Source organism: Sciurus carolinensis, chromosome 2 (genome assembly GCF_902686445.1).
Source record: "Sciurus carolinensis chromosome 2, mSciCar1.2, whole genome shotgun sequence".
NCBI lineage: Eukaryota > Metazoa > Chordata > Mammalia > Rodentia > Sciuridae > Sciurus > Sciurus carolinensis.
Window position 1 is genome coordinate 148265671 of NC_062214.1, and position 20221 is coordinate 148285891.

Consider the following 20221-nt stretch of genomic DNA (forward strand, 5'->3'; position numbering starts at 1 on the left):
CAGGAAAAATGTTAAGAAAAGGAACTTGAACCTGTAACCTGGGCAAAGAAGGGGGAAGATGGGGGAATTTGAAAGTTAAAAGAGAAAGGTATATAAGAGAAGTCTTCATAAAACAGATTGTTTTTCACAAAAAAATAGGGAATTGATAGGATATAATCTTCGACTCACTGGTAGTTTCAACATATACTCATTAGCAAGTTAGAGACTATAACTTTTGTCCAGATGTGGTAAGGATCAAATGCTTTACAGGGTGGTAGATGTATAAGAAAGTTCTTCATACAATTGCCTGTCAAGACCACAGGAAACGGTTCATCAGTTACTCACATGCCTTCAACTTTTGACTAGGATGTCTTCTTGCAATTCAGAGTACAAAAAGCAAAAAAAAAAAAAAAAAAAAAAGACATTTACCAGACTCCATTGCATTAATGTTACAAATGTGAATCTATAAATAAGAGTTCTGAATTTGCTGAGTACAGTGACATACACCCATAAACCCAGCTACTGGGAGGCTGAGGCAGGAGAATCTCAAGTTCAAGGTCAGCCTGAGGAATTTAGCAAGACACTGTCTCTAAATAAACAAATAAATAAATAATGGCTGGGGATATAGCTCAGTACTTAAATCCCTACTACCTAAATAAATAAATAGAATCAGAATCAAATTAAGTCAGAAGGGAAGACTTATATTTTGTGAGGAATCAATTTTTGCAGATGCAAGTCTTAGTGTACTTGGTTAAGAAACAGAACCAAGAGCTATAGCAGGAGCTTATTAATCCCTCAGTCAAAGCTACAGTACATTTTTCTTGCCCCACTGATTGGGAGAGTTACTTTGTGATTTTAATAGAAGAAGCAGCTTCCTTGATGGGCATGTGCTATGGTATTATTCTAGGTGTTATTCCTGCAGGCACACACAGCGTTAGGGCCTTAACTTGCAGCCTTTACAATAAACGTTGTAATGGACTAATTACCTAGATTAATACCTTTATGCCCGAACAAGTAGAATTTATTCTATTATCTGCAACCAACTGAATCCTGACTAATACACCCTGTACCCCCTTACTTTCACCTGCCCTCTATCAAGTTTACCTTCAGAGTCAGGCCTCCTGGAGTAAAAGTACAATGTCAGCACTCCTGTGCCACTTCTCGACCTCCATTCTCCAAATGCATGCTGCTCTTGGAATTACTCGTGCTCCCTATAACCTGGGACTATAATTGCAGAAAAACACCATAAAATCTAAGTTCCCAGTGGAATTGATATATTAACAGAAAAATCTTTGCTATTTAAGTATTACCTGTGAATCTGGGAGTTTAAATGATGGTTTTTTTTTTTTTTTTTGATGAAGTTATTTTAATGGCAAGCAGAATAATGATGGAAAAATAAGAGAACTCTGGTACCTGAAGAAATAAGTGGCACTTTCAACAGAGTACAAAGATCAGAAGTTACATGAAGCTACATGAAACATGCAGGAGCAGCTCTGCAGAATGCATAAGATTCAGTGTGTCTTCAACTGAAGGTAACCTCAATTATGAGAGTGCCACGTCAGCATTTAAATTATCATGGTTCTTACATTTCAATAAAAAAGTTTAAAAATGAAGTTTAAAAATAAAAATTTTGCTGTTGATAATTATTACAAATTTCATCAATTCATATAAAGTTCTCACCGATATCTACAAAAACCCATGACTACTTAGTTTCCGAAGGAAGATATATTTAATACATCTAGAATCAATACACTTCATAAGTGTAAAAGCACTGTGACATACTACACTATATATCAAGTAAGAACGAAATATAATTCTTATTACAGATTGACACATCATAATCTATGTAAAAAATGCATTACATATACAAGATAAGATTTGTCTACCTCTCCTTACAAACTAGTCTTCAAGTCAGCAAGAGTAGGAACTATATATAATTTATATTTGTGTCATCTCTAATTTTTTAAAAGTCAGACTCTGCACATCAGGCCTAGGTTGCCACTTGGTGCTGTTCTTCATGTCACATGGGATGAGTGAGTTGAGGGAGCAAGGACAAGGACAGGGTAGGGGGATGAGCAATTTCTCCTGAAATTCAAACAAAAAATGCTGCCAGAACATGTTATAAAAATATTCTATACAATTTATAGCAGAGCCATTTTAAGATAGACTTGTCACATTTTTTTGTTAATTGTGAAAATTTTATTATGAGTGATGTTTAAGTATGCATTGAGTACATAAAGACCAACTAGGATTAAAGTAAGTGTAAACAGTGAATATACTGTATGCTGTATAAGATATATTGTAATTTGCTGTTTTAGCATCTGTATTTTGGTTTAAAGATATTATTAAATGCAGATGTTAAGGGTTGGAAAAGTATACATTTATTTTTAGAAATAATGAATATAAATTTGTTTTTGCTTGATTAAAATAGTTTATTCCTAAAAAAAAAAAAATGGGTAAAAAAACCTACATTTGTTTTAAAGTTTGTAAGAATCATTCTATTTGGTTAACTAAAAGGCAGAAAGAATATTGACCTAACAGTTAGTTAGAATGATAAATTCAGACCTGGGTAGAAAAATTTCTGAGAACTTTTCACTCTCACCCCAAGTGTGGGGAGGGGTTCAAACGTTTTCAAAATCATGAAGTAGGACCCCATCAATGTCTCACCAGTAGCTCTAGAACTTGAAGTCAGGTTCATTAGGGAAATAAATATATCAAATGAAGCTTCTGGGCCTGAAGCTATGATTTCATCTACCTGAATATTTCAAAATAAAACCAATACACACAGCATTATAAAATATTTATATATCTATTCTTTTTACTAACTTTATTTTGTAGATATAGATAACAAAACCCCAAATCACACAGTAGAGATATAGTAATCAGATAGTTACTGAATACTGTACCAGTTAAAAAAAATATATGAACATTCATATAAACCTACACATGTATGAAATATTTATATTACATATATTTTAGATCTTACCTATAAACATATATGTATACATATATATGAAACTCTAATCATAAGTCTTCCAGTATACATAATTATTATAGACATCATTTATAATTATCAATTATGGTTTGGACATAACTGAAACTTTAGTCAACCATTAACATTTTTCATGTATTGTATTCCTTAAGTAAATTAAATGATGAAGACCTAAGATCTCATTATTATAAATGTATATCTACCTATGCTACTTGTATGCTTGATGCCCAAGAAACCCTAAGATATAAAATATATTCAAATAGTCACTATTTTCCTACAACAGTACATATTAAGGATACAAAACCAAGGAGAGATAAATGTATTTTGAATTTAACAGGTAACAGGGAATGACACAGTTTCCAAAATACACTCATGACAAAAGGAAAAATATTTTGTCTCTCTCAATAAATTTATGTACTTATTATTTTAGGTAAGACACATTTAATACAATTCTCATTGCAAAATGAACAGAGTTTACATCAGCCTTCTTATGAATGGCAAATGCTAGAGTCTGTGGGAAGGCACTGTATGATGGCTACACATTTTAATTTTCCCAAAACATCCTTGGAGTGGAAGTATTTACTTGATTTAGTCACTTCAGCCAATTTCTGTGAATTTACATCATTGGTATAAATTTTTCCTAATTAAGAAATTCATGTTTGTATGTATAAACATTTGAACATGTAATTATGATATCTAATTATATAATTGTAGAGTATTCTAAAATGATCAAAATCTTTATTATCCCGATTTTAAGAGTGTATGATATTCATTAAGTACTAAAAGGGAAAAGGATCAAACATTAGTTATAATATTGTTTATAAAATGGCTAATTTTTCAACGTTAACTTCAGATTTGAGCAGAAAATGACATAATTATACGTTCATGATTATATGAACATGATTATATGTTCATATCAGGCCACAGAATGATTTTTCTTTATTACCTGTTATGGCATATCCAATAGTGATAGTTTACCATTCCTTGATTCACTCATTCAATAGATTAATTTATGATGCATTTATTATAAGTTTTGATAGAGGGATTTTTTTTAAAAATCTTGGAATAATCATAGAAAAGAAAGTTTCCATGTCTTTTGAAAGAGGAATTTGTGATTGTTTTGTTCATTTATTTATTTTAGAAAATCATATGAAGAACAGTGTGAATAACTGGTAGAAATTCAGATATTATAGGCAGAAGAAATCTTATAAACCTTTCTATTCTTCACAATCTTAGCTAAATGAATAGATTAATACCAGCTATCTTAGTCTGGATCCTTTAAAAAGAGGAGAGCTTAAGGCAAGGATTAGAGTATTGACATAGTCTTGGGAAATGCAAGGCCAGAAAATGAGTACGTGGGAAAAAATATAAGGGGAATAATTTTGGGAAGGAAGGATACAAGTCAGTGTGAAGTGTGTCTTGCCTGTGATATGCCTTTCTTCTGCATGCAGAGTTATCATAAAGGTTGGCAGAGAGAAAAATCTACTTCCATTGCAGCTCTCTAATGGAAGAAACAAAAAGAAATCAATCTGTGTTATCCATTCCTGTTTCCTATTTACTTAAATTTATTCCAATAAGAACTAACTGTCCCATATGTCTGAGCTTCTTCACTTGACTTCCCAGTGCCTGCTCTGAAAACCATATCTGAAAGTCTAAAGATATCTTTGAAAAGAAGGTTTAGTAGGAGAGGTTTAGATGCAGTTTGCATTTGAGGAAATTCATGAGAAGACAAAAGTGATGGAGGAAGTTGAGAGTCAAGTGCCATTTTAATATATGAAAAAGTGTTCAACATCTCTAGTAATTAGAGAAATGCAAATTAAAATAACTCTAAGTTTTCATCTTACTCCAATTAAAATGGCTATTATCAAGAACACAATAATAGATGCTGGCGTGGATGTGGGGAAAAAGGCACACTTTTACATTGCTGGTGGAGTTGAAAATTGGTGCAGTCACTCTGGAAAGCAGTGTGGAGAATCCTCAGTAAACCTGGAATGGACCCACCTTTTGACCCAGTTATCCCACTCCTCAGTTTATACCCAAAGGACTTAAAAGTAGCACACTACAGTAACACAGGCCCATCAATGTTTATAGCAGCTCAATTCACAATAGCTAGACTGTGGAACTAACCTAGGTTCCTTCAAGAGATGAATGGATAAAGAAACTGTGGTGTATATACACAATGGAATATTATTTAGCCATAAAGAAGAATAATAGTATGGTATTTGCAGATAAATGGATGGAATTTGAGAATGTCATGCTAAGTGAAATAAGCCAATTCCAAAAAAACCAAAGGCCAAATGTTTTCCCTGGTAAGTGAATGATGATATAAACTGGGGATGGGGTGGGTGGGGAGTGAGAGAAAAATGGAGGAACTTTAGATTTTGTAGAAGGAAATGAGAGGGAGGGGGTATGAAAAATGGTGGAATAAGAAAGATATCATTACCCTATGTACATGTATGATTACACGAATGGTGTGAATCTACATTGTGTACAACCACAGAAATGAAATGTACCCCATTTGTGTACAATGTATCAAATGCAGTCTGTAAAAAATAAAAAAATAATAATTAAAAAAAATAAAGAAATGCTAACTAGGCTGCATATTTTCATTCAAAGGTAAGAATTGTTTAAACAAACAAACCAACCCTAATTTGGTTAATGATGTTTTCCCAAATGACCCCTGCTAGTTTCTGAATAAAGATTGATGTTGTCGTGATTGCTGTTGCCTTTAGCACCCCATAAAAGATCTCCAAGTGAATAGACCATTTTGGTGCCTTCAGGAAGAGCATAAAAGGATTTTAGCAAAGTGAAAACTGCTCAATAATCAGTTAGTTTAAAAATGTTTAAAATGTTAACATACAATATCAGCTTCTAAATTAAAAAACAAAAATCTAATTTTTAAGAAACTTTCCTTAATAGAGTCATAAAATATAAAGATAGTCACCAAGCAAAGGCATTTTTTAACTTTGTTTGCAAAATAACCCAACTTTGGGGAAACCTTATAAGGCACAAATTTAATATCTCCCTCTGACCCAGTTCTTAGAAATTTGTTATCAACTTATCTATTAATATAACATACTAGTGCAAATACCCTGAATATGCAGTACTTATAATATTCAGGTTTCTATAAAAGTAGGTATTGCCTTTCTTAGAGTAAAGCAAGTCTTCCCTTTCCCACAGTTCAAGTCTAATTGAGACAGGCTTATTATTAATTCAGAATGTCAAAAAATTTGTTGCATGAAGAGGAGAACTTTGCAAAGAGGGAAAAGAAAACCCTCATTTCTTGGGCCTGATCCAAAAAATGTAAGGTCTTAAAATCTAAAGCAACTTAATTCCCTGTTTTTTTGTTTTTTTTTTTTTTTCTAAGTCAGATTAAGTAAATTGAAGAACTCTGGCATCACAAACTGATTTGTAATATTTCTAGCTATTTTCTTTTAATGTGAGCATTTGTTATACCTCCACACTCACCTGAGACAATATGGTAGAAATGATCCTGAATGAAGGTAGGGTTTGTAATGTGATTTTACAAGTAAAAATAATGTTTCTCGTCAGTTACTAAAATATAGGTAAAATGGAAGCAAATACAATATATTCTTTCTGGAATTGTAGTACAAAATTTTTTAAAAACCTAAGTTTTGTTAGGTAAATATCTCTATTATATTATATGTGGAATTTTATGTCAAAAATTAGTATATTAAAACTATAGATGTGTATATGGCACCCACCCTTCACCCAGTTCCTCAGACCAAAATTTTTCAATCATTATTCTATCATTCTCATATCTAAATCCTCAAGAGAAACCTTCACTCAAATATATTTGATCTACTGACTTATACTACCTCTAGACAAAACTTCCCTTGCTCATGTCAGCAGCATCTCTTGACAGAATTCAGCTTCCATGCTCAGTCCCTCTAATCTATTTCCCAAACTGCAGCCCAAATGATCCTGCTGAAACCCAAGACTCATTATGTCATCAGCTTCACCCTTCTTTGGCTTCCAATTCCCCATAGAATGAACTCAACCCCTTCTCACCAGTCTCTGTATACTTCATGTCTCATCACTCACACTTCTGTCATTGCCCTCTGGCCAAATTGACTTTCCTTAAATACAACTCTGTCCTCCTGCTTCAGGGCCTGCACCTTCTGTTCTTCCCTCTCCTTAAAACTCCAATCAACCCTATGCTTAAACGTCATTTCATCAGAGGAAGCTTCCTGGACCACTCTGTACACAATAATAGTATCTGTACTATGGATCATCTTATCCACTTAAATTTTCTTCAGGACACTTATCAATGCCAGAAATCAAAATGTGCATTTATTTTGTCTATTGCCTGTTTTTCTCTAAAAAACAGTATAAACTCTATGAGAGCTGAGATCTGGTGAGTCTTGTTTACTGCTGTATCGCCTCCTTACCTCTTAGTACTGCTGTGCTTCCTTACCACTCCCTACTCAGTCTTAGAAAGCAGAAAGGACTTCATCAATGCCCCATGCCATTCTGAGGAAAATCTGTATTAGTGCTCATATCTTCTCCGCCCCTCCAAAAAATAGGTTTCAGCAATAATGAAAATATCAACATTATCAATTAAAATGTTTGTTGTTCAAATTACACAGAAGACCTCTCCAGATGTGGAAACATCATGTTTCCAAACAAACATTTTATTCAGAGACAAGCCTTTAGGAAGAGACTGAAAACTCAGCAGTTTTAGGCAGAAAAGTAAATGAAAGAAAGTTCAGGGACCAAAAGGACACGTGTTCACTGACTTACATTTGATGATATAAAAACAAAATAAATCTCAACAGAAACAAACCAAAGGGGGAGAAAAAAAACAGAAACAAAAACTAATTTTTACTAAAAGATGATCAACCAAGATAACTGAAAATAAGAAATAATTTAGGAAGATATTTTTCTGTTAATGGAAAGTAAAAATGAGCCAAAAGCTAGAAAGTCCCAATCAGAAAGGAATACCTAAATTTTAATTGTAAATAAATTGTGAACAGCTTTGTAACTTTCATTTATTTTTCTACCAAAGTCTCCATGACCAACATTTCTGTAGCAGAGAGAGGTTTTTCCTGGATAACTATCAAGTATATATCATCTGCTACAAACTTGAGTGCCTTCAAAACTCTTACTATCCAAGTTTTACTGAGGGCTGAATTATGAACCTCTCACCAGTTGGGAAGAAAAAAGGCTTTTCCTGTGACTATGAGAACACCAATCTTTGTGGAAGCCCAAATTTATTAGAAAATGACCCTGATACAAGCTTAATTAAGTTATGAAAAAACTCCTGTCATAAGGCCTTAGTTTCATGAAAGAATATCACTGAGTTGAGGAAAACTCTATTTTAATGATAAATATTTCAGTATAAGCTTCTTCCTTATCATGTCTAATGTAAATTACTATACATTGTATGAAATTATTTATAAATTGATGAGAAAATTAGTCATCTCAAAAATATTTGCACAGAAAATGGCAGGTAATATGCTTTGACTGATTTGATGTGTGACATAAAAGGCTTGTTTCATATAAAACAGACACCAGGCACACAATTTTAATTGAAGAGGATTTTTGTTAATTTTTTAATATTGTAAAGAATTTCTCACCAAAATGTTACTTTATTATTACTTTTATAATCAAATGATAATGCATCTTAAGGAAAAAATATCTTCAATGTTTAACAAATCAGTTCATTCTAAATTAGATTATCTAATTGTCACTATTTTTAAATAAACACTTGATTGAGTCAGTGTTTTTGTTAATTTTTTTGTTTTTCCACATATATTACATAGTATTACATCCTCATTTTTTTGAAATGATGGATTCTATATCAAAATTTACATTTTTTAGGCATAATTTTTTTTCTGATATTAAGTAGCAATATTTTTTTTTTCTAAACATTTCAGTCCTTGAAAGAACTTAGGCACTTTCAGTGTTCTAACCTTGTCTCTCAAGTGTCTGATAAAACATAAAGTGATTTCACCAAAAATAATGGGAGGAGAGATGCTATTCTTAGTCAGAAACATTTTTCAAAAGGAGCATTGGTTTGGGGAGTATGTGAAGTTAGTGAACTTTCAATAAAATATCAATCATCACAATAAAGAGGAAATAGATAATTATGAGATTTTAAGAAGCATAGTACATGTCAGCATCCCCAAGGGACCATGGAATGTGCCTATCTGTGTGGCCTTCCCCTGTGTGAGAGGGTACAAATCCAAGATGGAAAGTACTATGGTGTGGCAGTGGAGAGAAAAAGAAATATCAGAAAATAAGCCATAGGAATCATGGATGGAAACAAATTAATGATTATTGCTATAAGGTAATATATGTTTTAGAATATGCTCAACTGAGAGGTTTGGGATAAAAATACCTTACTGAGAAAGAAACGTGTGAAGCTGAAACAGTGTGCTAAATTGCTGCTGCTCTTTCCTCATCTCCCAATTAGTGACAGCTTAGCCGACACTCTTGAAAGCAAATACCCGTAAGCAGGGTGGTGTCAGTTCATTATTCATACTTTATTGTCAATTATTTTAATCAGACTCTTTCTTCATACCTTCAGCTGAATCAGCTGAATTTAGGATATGTTATACATAGGAGAGTAAGAAAAGGAGTATGTGTGTGTAATTGTAGGAAATGGATTATTGGGAGGAAACCTGTCCTAATTATGTGTGTTGAAATCAATGAGGGTTTTAAAAATCCTCCTCACCCTTAGAAGTGGATGCTCAGTCCAGGATATGGGTTTTCAAAGTTATCTGATATTGCAAGACTGAATCTTTAAAATGCTACTTTAACAGTTCCTTAAAAGGGCTGTAACTCAACTATTAGGCACCTAACTATGACCTGGGGTAGCGATTTAACAAAAACTGAGTCTGTTTTAAGGCTGGACTCACAACAGGCAAAATGGTGACACTATTGTCTCATTCAGGCCCCTATTTCCCTTTCAGATAAATATGGAACCATCCGCACAATGCTTCCGTCTGTCTTCACAAGGGCTTCTATCCAGTCCTAGAAAACATTTCCGTATTAAAATGTTGATTCTTTCACAGATGAAAAGGGGAAAAAAATTTTTTTTAAGTTGAAAATAGCTTTCTGTAATGATAGGTTTCATATCCATGAACTCAAACAACTTATAGGTCAAAATGCTCCCCACAAATTACATCTGTGCTAAACATACACAGGCTGCTTTTCTTATCATTATCCCCTAAAAACTGTAGAACTATTTACATAGCACTTATATTGTAATATGCATTATAATTAATCTAGAGATGATTTAATGTATCTAGAAGGGAGTACATAGCTTTTTCAAAAATATTATGTAATTTTTATATAAGGGATCTGAGAATTACCAAATTTTGGTATATGAGACATGTTCTGGATCCAATCCCTCAAGGATACTGAGGGAGAACTATTTTGTTATTGATAGAGACAATCTTAGGTGCTTGTTTCTGTCCTTGAACCAAAAAATTAGCTAGATCTCCAGTATATATTTGTGGCCCTACATATGTGTATGAATTCACATATGAGAGGAAGTAAAGAGTTTTCCTAAGGAGAGGAAGAGTTTCCCCCAATTCCTGCATCTCCCACTTCTTCTCTGACTGACTTTCCTACTCTTGAGATGTTTCATTATATCATAAAACACTAGCTCATAGTCTATGATTCTTTTTATTAGAGTACAAATAATGTATAATATTCAAATTAGCAAAGTGATGGTTAACTACCAAGAATATTTTTAGCTAGAACACCAACAAAACAAAATCAAATAACTATATCAGAATCCCTCTTCTACCATGAAACTACTTTGCAATCCTGAGGAAGTGACTATTTTTATTCTAATACTTTGTGTTCTACATGAGTAAAATGGAGACAATTTTACTTAATATGTAGGGCCATTGTTAAGGAAGAGTAAAAAGGTACATACAGAATTTAGATAGGAAATGTTTTTATTCATCTTAGCATCTCTGCTGTTTTCCTAGCAGTGGTAAAATTTACTGTTTTCTTCCAGAACTTATTTCTAGTTTTCTTCTAGAATCTATTCCTACTACAGTTTATGTGTTAGTCCATTTTTTATCATTGTGACAAAATATCTGACAATAATAACTTAGAAAAGGAAAAGTTTATTTGTGTTCATAGTTTCAGAGATTCAGGCCATGGCCTGATGACTTCATTGTATTGGTCCAAGGTGAGACAAAACATTAAGGCAGAAGGGTGTAGAGGAAAGCTGCTCAGCTCATGAACAGATTGGAAGCAGAGAGAGTAAGTACAAGGAATCAGGGATAAATATAAGCCCCAAAGGCATGCCTTTAGTGACCTACTTCCTCTAGCCAAGTCCTACCTGCCTACAGTTGCCATCCAGTCAGTCCATTCAAATCATTAATCCAACAAATGGATCAACCCACTTAGGTAAGAGCTCTCATAATCTAATAATTGCACTTCTGAACATTCCTCTATTAACAGGAGCTTTTGGGGACACCTCATATCCAAACCATATCAAGGTATTTCATTTAGAATAATTGTTCAGACTCTAACCCCATGCTCCACAAACTGGCAGTTCTGTTTTTTCAATAAATATGTAGTTACTAGTGGTATTGATGAAATATTGCCTTGCTTAGAGCATATTTCACTATTGGAGTCAAAACAGTTTCATGCGGTGACTGGAGATCACGTAACAATGGAAACAGAACATACGTGTTATTGTTTTGCCTCTCCGTGTAGTTGCAGCATTATATTCTCTGGATCTCAGTTTACTAGCAGATAATAAAATCAGATGACCACTGCTGTTCTTTCCACTTTTATAGTTCTAAAATTGATGGTCTATAAAGAATGTTGAGGTCTTTCCATTGCTGGCACTTAACACACTTTCATTTGCTTCTGTGTCTGTCTTTCCCAGGACAGTCTCTGCCTTTGAGGGCAGAAACTTATCTGTCTCATTAATTATTTTTCCCTATAGGCTAGTACAGTGCCTGACACATAGTAGGCTTTTAAATATTGTGGAACTATAATGAATGGGCTTAGTGAATGAACAAATGCCCAAGGTATTATAGTAGAAAATATAATGCAGTGCTATTAATTTTGGAATATTTAAATTCTATTCACCTTAAAGCAATGTCTTTTTAGTATATGTCAGACACTCTGTAACTAAATAATTTTCTGTGAAACTAATTTTAGACTCCTGAAATTTTTATTTATATGGTGTCTATTTTCTACTAGACCTTCTTAGTTCTTTGAAGACCTTTCTGGTCTCCAGTGCCTAATATATTCTTTGGTTACACTCATTAGATTACTCAAAAAATGTTTATCCAAATAATCTTATTTATACATTGACATATAATCGCCTTAATTCTTTAAAAATCTATTTTCCTTCTATTCTTTGAATTTGATTCTTATATTTATATTGATACAGATTTTCAAAGTTTTATAAAATAGAGTCAAGCCTTCATGGCAAACATGTTGTTGCCTAGGTTGTAGCATATACACTAGTTAGCTAATTTAATGACATGACATCTTAATTAAGGTGTAGAAGATGCTATGTTGTGAAAATGTGGGCTTCAAATCTGCATATTTTATGAAAACATTATGTACATTCTAAAACAGTGTTTTGTTCCCTTGGTTCCTTATAAATAATTATGTTTACTGATAAAACAGAATAAACAAAAATGGCCTCTGACATTTGGGTGAGGATAAGAAGCAGAAGAAAAAATTTAAAAGGCTGCAAGATACTAATTGATACAAATCAGTTTTTACATAGAGATTTGCTATTAGCAGTGTCAGATTTATAGATGTACCTATTATATAATTTAACTTTTCTTAAACAAATAGTAAGACTAATTTACTCTTATTTGTTCCCCATATGTCCCTCTTCATGTTTACAAAGTAAAAATTTAGTTGGGAGGTCAATTGGTACCAGACCTTCTATCCATTAAAAAACATGTTTAAGTTTCCCACCTTTACTTCTCAAAGAAATGAGTACTGGGGCAAACTGTAAAGTGTGTGGTCCAGGATTCTTGTAATCTTATGACATTTCTTCAAATTCCTGAATAATACAGAGAAAATAAGGAAGGACATTGATTTTTTTACAAGTAAAGTGGATTTCTAAAGGATTTTTCCCTCTATGATTTTGTTCTAAATATCTAGTTATGAAGACTTTGTAAGTAGTATAAAGTTACAGAAAACATCCACTTTCCCCCCATAACTTTTACCAAAATTATGTATAATCTAGCAGCAAATGGTTTTAAGATTTCTTTTTTTAATACACATACTACCCAAAGCCATGGTTTAGTCAGCTATCACTGTGAAAAAAAAAAAAAAAAAAAAAAAAAAAAAAACTGAAAAAATCAACTTAAAAGAGAAAAGATTTGTTTTGATTCATGGCTTCAGGGATTTCAGTCCACAGTTGCTTGGTCTCATCACCATGGGCTTGTGGGAAGGTGAACATGATGGGAGGAACTTGTGTTGTGTGTTCCAGGGAGCAGGAGGAGGAGGGGGGTGAAGTCCAGTATGCCCTTCATGGACACGCCCCCAGTGACCTGACTCCTCCAACTAGGCCCCACCTCCTCAAGTCTCTACCACCTCACAAGAACACCACCAGCTGGGGACCAAGTCTTGTATACATATAGGAGTCTTTGGGGGAAATTTCAGATGGAAACTTGTAACGCCCTGTGAATACATTTCCTGCTTATCCAAAGGAATAAATTTCAATCATTTTAGCATATTATATAATATTGTTGTCTATGAATTTAAGTAACTTTTTTGTTTCTTCTAAGTTTTTCTGTTGGGGATTCCTTGTATGGGCTTTCCCTTGTGGAACATGGGTTTTAAGCTCCCCCAGTCTTGTCCAGACTCCTGGCATCCACCACAGACACAGAAATGGACAGACACAGACCATCCTCCAAATCCCTTAAATTCCTTAGTGGAGCTATATCATAGTTTAATCAATTTGTAGTATTTAGAATTTTGATTGTTAATATTTGTAGCTGAGTAGTTTAGGGTCTTTTGCAGTTTTTCTTTTCTTCCACCATTGTGAGGTTTCTTTGACGTAATACTGTTCTTGTTTTATACCTTCGTAATTAACGTTATATTAACTCTCCTGTCAAAGTGCTGCCCTAAGTTTATACAAATATATTAGTACTTCATTTCCTCTTAAGAAATCCCTTCCTAGAGTTTCCATTTTTCAATCTGGACTGGTTGCTTTCAGAAATAGCTGGACAGTGATCCATCATCACAGGGACTCCTTTTCAGTTGTTTCTATCTTGTGTGTGTGTGTGTGTGTGTGTGTGTGTGTGTGTGTGTTTACATTATGGGAAAGTTCTTGACCTAAATTATTTGATTATTAATTTCAGTTTTTACTCTTCATATTTTTCTGGAACTCATATGATGGTCTACAAATCCATTTTTTTTTTTTTTTTTTTGCCTCCTGATTTCCACTTCGTTATCTGCTTTCTCTCCTTTCTGAGAGTTCTTTAATTTCCATACCTCCTATTGAGATTTTTCTTCACATGTATCTGAACTTTAATTTCCAAAGCTCAGATGGTTTCATTTTTGCCTCCATCTTTCATTCTGGATGCTTTCCACAAACATCTATTGATCCATAGTTACATACTCATATTTAAAAGTAGAAGAGTAAAAAGCTGATTGGAAATTCTGTGCCAGTGGATGGGATTTGTTAACTGTGATCTTCATTATATTATGAATAGTAGGTTGTTTTCCTGGGATCTCTGATACCAGTAATTTTCGGATTCCCTTTTCCCACATTCTCATTTCATATCTTGAGGATTGATATGTTTCCAGCATTCTTGGTGTAAGATTGCAGGAAGTTAGGGCAGAGCACAGAGAACTCAACTCCATCACGAAAATGTTTGCTTTCTCACCTAATTTTAATTTAGTGTCGCTTTTCCTAGTCAGAGGTCATTTCAGTTATCCTTTCCAACTGTAAAACCTTAATCTTCAGTCAGAATGTTGGGGGAGTGATCAATAACTATGCAGAGGCCAGGAAACAGGATCAGGGTCTAATTCTTTTTAAACAGAATTAGAATCCCACAGATTCTCCCAGAGTTTCTGCCTTGCCCGCTCTCCATTTGCAGATGCACCTGGTGCAGCAAGTTCAAGAGTCTAGTGCTAGGAAGTAGAGGCTTTATGCTGTAAATCATTTCTTCTCAGTTATAACAATGTTCGCTTTGAAGTCAGTTTTATTTTCCCTTCTGCTGACCAGCTGTTATTTATCTTCTAACAGTTTGTTTACTGAAGTCTCTTTCCCTATTCTGGTCATAATCTTTACAACTTTACAACAGTCTTAAAGCACGTGTAAAATCCATTATTTTTAACTGGGTTTTAAAATACTATATTATTCTATATTTAATTATGACATTGCTGTGCATGCAATATGTCAGGTGATTATACAGGTTTTAGGCTTTATCTACTAGGAAAAATGTGGAGTATTATCACAATAAGAGCATTTTTCTCCCCAAGGAGAAGTAGGAGGAGGAATCACTCTAAACAAAACAAAAACAAAAGAACCAGGTACTAATTATGACACATTGTATAGGATTACAGACCAAATACTACAAGAAGGAATTTGAAAAGCTGTAGTCCTTCCAAGAAGGATAATGAATTCTGTCGTAGAGGTAGGAAAGAACTTTCAAAGCATTTATTCTATCTAACCCTAAACAACTATGAAAGAATAGAAAATTTGATATGTTCTAGAATATACAATTATCCAAAATATATTTTAAATGACAAAAGCAAGGTGTAAAACTGTAGATGCACAGTGTAAATATATAAAATTTATTCTTATTTCTAATAGAAAATACTTCCACAAAGTGTTCAACTAGATCAGTGCCTATTTAAAAGCTCATTTAAATATTGTAACATGGTACCCTTATTTGCTTCAGAAAATAATGATAGCAATCACCTCTGTGGCTCTAAGTTCATGTAAGCATGATTCTTAAAGAGATTTAGAGACATTAACTCATTTAATACTCATAACAATGCTCTGAAGTAGTTGCCTTTATTACCTTTATTTTTCAGAAGAGGAAATTGAGGTACAGAAAGATCAAGTTTCTCATTTGGGATCATGTAGAACTAATGATGAGTGAAGTTAGGTTTTGAGGAGGGGCACCTTGACTCAGAAGCCAGTTTTCTCCAAGTTTACCTACTGCACTGGGCTGCTCTTATATTCTTCTCTCTTTTTCTGTCTTTGAACATTAACTTTATATTCATGCTGATTGGTATTTTGATTTTACATTTCCTTTCTGTCCATTTGTTACAAAGATACTTTCAGCATCAATTATATGCAAAGTAGGGCTTGATGGACTGTTTCTGGTAACTGATCTCATTTATAACTAGCTCAAAAATGTACCAGTTCTCAAGATCTTGATCCAAACATTCATACCTATTTATAATATCATCCTAATTTGTAGAAAATTAAAGAAATTCAAAAGTTGCTCTGTAAGATGTGGAGATACCTACTTCAATACACTGCAGGGGGTTATAAATTCCCAAACTCTCATCACTGCCACTCACATGGTTTATGCTTCACAAAGATACCATCTGCAGACCTACAGTGAATTGTGAGAAGGAATTGCTAACAGGTATACAAGTTTGAACTGTGTGGTTCCTAAGGAGTTCATACCAAAAATTGTAGAATAATAATACTTAGTTATTTCTTGTCCTGAAAGGAACAGCACTTTTCCCAGGAATGAGGCCTCATAACACCATCAACAAACTGGGTAAGCTGAACCACATCTCCCTCTCCTTATTTATAATTCCTTTTATTTATCTTTTAATTTGAAAGCATATTAGGACTTCCAAGAAAAGTAAGGAGAAAAGTAATAGGAAAGAATCAGAAATCTGAGTTTTAGGAGCAAGCAGTGGAAACAGACAGTCTTAGATGTATCAATGGAAAGTCAGAGGATGCCTAGGAGTACAACATTTGACAGAGGGTACTGCTTCAGACCCGAGTTTGAAGAACAGAAAGATTCCACAAGGAAATGATTCAGATAGTACAGAATTCAGAGTCAAAAAGAAAATTGTGTTAAAAAAGATATATGAAAAATTCCCAATGTCTTCTTAATGTAGTACAGTTTTATGGTAATACAATGAATTTTAAAATTTATAGATAGCTGATATCACATACACTCTTGTGTCTGGGTTTTATTTTGGCCAGGTTTGGCTTACTCTCTTAAAAAATATAATCCTTGAACATCAGCCTAATTATAATTCTTATTAGTGGCTAGAAAACAAAACAGTTTGCTTAGGAGCAACACGGGATTAGGTTTTAGTAACTTTTAAAATCTTGTTTTTATTTCTTTAGTTAGATTGATCTGCTAAAATAATTTCAATTAACACTACTGTAAGAACTTAGAAAAATTAGGATATTGGGTGTTAATATAATTTCCTGAATTCAAAAGTTTAATTTATGTTTAAATTAATGATCTTGACCACAATTCTCATATTCTCTTCATCTTCTTCAGAGTTTCAGTTTTTTTTTCTTTTGAAGACAAGACAGGGAGTAATGAAAAGCTAACTTACTTTCTTAGAGAAACAGATTTAGATATTGCTGTAAATAGTAAGATGGGAAAGAGTTCAAGGGTTAAGGAATAAAACATTCACTTATTGGAAAAGCTTCTACTAGGGTATTGTTTGTACTTTCCTTTGTACAGCTATCCTGATCTGAAGGAACTGATAATCAGGAAAGGCAATGGGAGACACTGCTTGCCGAAGTCTCAGGAATATGTTTTGGGGATTCAAGGATATGAAGGGAAATTCAGGACAGGGTGGACATTCTCATTCACTATTGTGTCTGTACTGTCTCTTTATTAGATTTTAGCAAAAGATGAAACACCAGGATAGATGTCTTCATAGGAATGCATTACTCATGAAGCCAAGACCACTCTGGAGTTTTAGGAGGCAGAATACTCAACACCTGCAATAGATCACATGGGGCAGTCCATACTGGACTCCAGGAACAAGATGGTCATTGGTGAGTTCTGGATGGTACTGTATTTTTAAAGCTGAATAATTTATTTATCTACTTACTTGCCATTTAATCAATCTATGCCCCCTTTGTTATGAACTAAATATTTGTGCACCCCCCAAAATCCTATGTTGAAACCTAATCCCCAATTGTGATGGCATTAAGAGATGGGGACATTGAGGGTTGATCAAACAAGTGTTACATGATTATTTTCGGTCACTGTAGCTAGTTCATTGTTCTACAAAAAGTGCAACATAATGTTTAGGTTCCCTATAAACCATTGAGACCCACTTTAGTAGATACCAAATTATTTGGAAGTAAAAATATATATGTATGACTCAAGACACAATAAAACACTTCAGACTAGGGACTTGGGGGCAGATAGCTCAGTGGTAGAGCACATGCTTACATAAGCAAGGCCCTGAGTTCAGTTTCAAGCACCAAACAAACAAATGTAAAGAAAAAACTCCTGTGCATCTCTGGCTATCTATGCTTATTAGGTGTATGCCCTTGAAAACATACATTAACTACTATTTGAGTTGGTCCCACCTACAAGAGTAGGAAAAGTAAGAGAACCTGACTCATAGAGTAAGACCAGTTTCCCTCGTATTTTGTTATTATTACTTATTGTTATTATTATTTTAATTTGTGATGTGGGAGGGAAGGGAATATAGAAGATAAGGGTAATGGCCACAACTGTCCCCTCCAGAGTCACCTCTTAGAATTTTCATTAGCTTTCCCATGGCCCAACTGTTTTTCCTTCTTCCTCCACCAACATAATCCATACAACCCAGATATGTACAAGGGTAAGATAGTGTCATTTTTTAAGTTTATCAGGAGGTATAGAGATGGTAGATACTATCATCAGCATAGAAGCATTGTTAAAAATAAAATATTCTGACAATAAAGAACAAATAAATCCTTAAACTTATTTACAAAATTAGGTTTGGGTATCTTTAGTTGTAGGAGGCATCAGTTTTTCACATAAAATGTAACTAAAATGTACACACATATCCCATTTCAAAAACTAACAAAAAAATTAGTAACAATTTTATTTCCATTAAAGTGGATTGCTAGTTATTCTTTCATAATCTAGTGAGCTAGTAATGACACCACATGTTTAAAATTATTTATGGAAAAAATACATAGAAAATCCAATCTGTTAATATACTTTGCTTCTCCTGCCAGTGGAGAGTACCTCCATTATTATATTTCAGTAATACAAGTATCAATTGGGACAGTTTGGGAGTGGAAACCTGAACTTGAACATATATCAAAATGCTAAACATATCTGCATGTTTGCACACAGAAAGAGTTAACAAAGGAGAAAGGAGCATAAGGTGAGAATGGTGTCTCAGTAAGGGAGGAAAATAACACATGTGTCACATCACATCTTAATTTTGCAAGAATGAAGAAAACCATTTTTCTAACAGGAATATCCTATTTAAAAAGAGAAATGTCTAAAATAGGACAAATCTAACATATGGTCAATATCTCAGTCGATACTTCTTTGGCAGCTTTTCTTTACTTTATGAAATTGAGAAAATAATTTGCTATTCAAGCTCAGCCACCTTCAAGTAATGTTCATGGAAATTAAAGTTTAAGTCTGTCCTATTCACACCACACTTGGTGGGTGGAAAATTCATATTGGCAGGGTTGAGCTATGCTGGTCAAGAAGTGTGGTCTGTGAGTACTTCAATGTGGGTTAATTTTTTGTGTCTTGTTCCCCACTAAGGATTTTTTTTTTCTTAAGATGGAAAATGAATTAAAATTGATAAATGATATAGCAAATGGCTTATGCTTTTCTTCTTTATTCATCCATTTAGTCATTGAGACATGTTAGGCATTTGTCACCTAACTGTGAAGAAGCAAGGGAAAATAGGATTGAGATTTTGCCTTCAAGGGACATTATTATAAGAAAGGCAAACAGATGAAGAGGCAATTTTATTATGATGGAACCATTGAGACAATTGCTAATAGTGATTAGAAAGAATCAGCAAGGGTTAGGAGACGACAAGGAGAGATGAAAGACTCAGTTTAAAAAAAAAAAAATGGAAAACTAATAATTTTTTTTTCTGTGACTTTTTTTTCCCTAACCATCTTTACCATTTTAAATGTACAGTTCTGTAGGGTTAAGTAGTGTCTCATTGTTATGTGATAAACCTCCAGAACTTTTTACCTTGCAAAATCTAAACTCCATGCCCATTAAATGACAATTCCCTGCTTCCTTCTTCTCAGAGTCCCTGGCCACCATCATTCTACTCCCTGGTTCTATAAATTTGAATACC

The 20221-nt window shown here is 33.7% G+C and overlaps 1 protein-coding gene across 1 annotated transcript in view; it reads right to left on the reverse strand.

Moving 5' to 3' along the window:
• Mdga2 (MAM domain containing glycosylphosphatidylinositol anchor 2) overlaps positions 1 to 20221 on the reverse strand; it is a 757479-nt gene that overhangs the window by 364080 nt on the left and 373178 nt on the right. The gene's annotated exons all lie outside the window — the stretch shown is intronic.